The following is a 1,869-nucleotide window of genomic DNA, read 5'->3' as shown; positions in this document are numbered from 1 at the left end:
TTGTGGCAGGCGCCTGTAGTCCCAGCTACTTGGGAGGCAGAGGCAGAAGAATCACTTGAGCCCAGGAGTTGGAGGTTGCTGTGAGCTATGATGCCACGGCACCCTACCCAGGGGGATAGCTTGAGGCTCTGTCTCAAAAAAAAGAAGTTCTGTGAGAACTGAATTTCCAGAAACATATCAGGCTTGAACAGGTGCGTCCTGTAATTTGCCTCAAATCACCTCCATAGGGCACCTCCTCCTCTGCAGGAACTTATTTATTTATTTTTTCGAGGCAGAGTTTCACTATGTCTCCCTCGGTAGAGTGCTGTGACGTCACAGCTCACAGCAACCTCAAACTCTTGGGCTTAAGCAATTCTCTTGCCTCAGCCTCACAAGTAGCTGGGTCTATAGCAGGCATCCTAAAACTATGGCCCTGGGGTTCCTGCAACCCGCCGAGGACATATATCTGGCCCAATGAGTGTTTTTGCTGCTGCTGCCTGTCCTGTTTAGCAGCCGACTCGTCCTGGGGCCCGCAGTCCCGGCCCGTCAACAGTCTGAGGGACAGTGAACGGGCCCCCTGTTTAAAAAGTTTGAGGACCCCTGGTCTATAGGCTCCTACTACAATGCCCGGCTACTTTTTGGCTGTAGTTGTCACATTGTTGTTAGGCAGGCCTGGGCTGAGTTTGAACCTGCCGCTCTGGTGTATGTGGCTGGCGCCCTAGCTGCTGAGCTACACGTGCTGAGCTGGGACTTTTTCTTTTCTTTTCTTTTCTTTTTGAGACAGAGCCTCAAGCTGTTGCCCTGGGTAGAGTGCTGTGGCATCACAGCTCACAGCAACCCCCAACTCCAGGGCTCAAGTGATTCTCTTGCCTCCACCTCCCAAGCAGCTGGGACTACAGGTGCCCACCACAATGCCCAGCTATTTTTTTAGAGACGGGGTCTCACTATTGCTCAGGCTGGTCTCAAATTATTGAGCTCAAGTATTGCACCCTCCTCGGCCTCCCAGAGTGCTAGGATTACAGGAGTGAGCCACTGTGATCTGCTATTTTTTTGTTTGTTTTGAGACAGTCTCACTCTGTTGCCCTGGGTAGAGTTCAGTGGCTTCATAGCTCACAGCAACTTCAAACTCTTCGGCTCAGCTGATCCTCTTGCCTCAGCCTCATGAAGCTATAGGAATCTGCCCTATGCCCAGGTACAGTGGAGACAAAGTGTCTCTCTTGCTCAGGCTGGTCTTGGACTCCTGAACTAGTACCAGTGTGAGCCATTGGGTCAAGCCTAGGACAAAGGAAATGAATAGACATTTCTCAAAAGAAGACATACAAATGGTCACCAAATATATGAAAAGATGCTTAACATTCCTAATCATTAGGGAAATACAAATTAAAACCACAATGAGATATCACTTCACACCTCTTAGTACGGCTATTATCAAAAAGACAAAAAAAAAGTGTTGATGAAGATGTGGAAAAGGCAACCCTTGGCCTGTTTGGTGGGAAAAACTCTTGATCTTATTGGCCTCGGGAACGAATTTATGAAGAAGACCCCACTAGCAATTGTGGGGTCAATCATACACAATTTTGTAAATAAATAGTTTACAAAAATAAATAAATGAGACCTGCAGAAGTTAAAAAGGTTTTTGACAGCTAAGGACACAATCCACAAAGCAAGGCTGGGTGCAGTAGCTCACACCTGTAATCCTAGCACTCTGGGGGCCCAAGATGGTGGATTGCTTGAGCTCAGGAGTTTCAGACCAGCCTGAGCAAGAGTGAGACCTGGTCTCTATTAAAAACAGAAAAAAACGCTTAAGCCCAGGAGTTGGAGGTTGCTGTGAGCTGTAATGCCACGGCACTCTGCCCAGGGGGACAGCTTGAGGCTCGGTCTCAAAAAAAA

This window comes from Otolemur garnettii, unplaced genomic scaffold (assembly GCF_000181295.1).
Source record: "Otolemur garnettii isolate 467f Iridium unplaced genomic scaffold, OtoGar3 scaffold00091, whole genome shotgun sequence".
In the NCBI taxonomy this organism is placed as follows: Eukaryota; Metazoa; Chordata; class Mammalia; order Primates; family Galagidae; genus Otolemur; species Otolemur garnettii.
Note: the sequence above shows the minus strand (reverse complement) of the source record.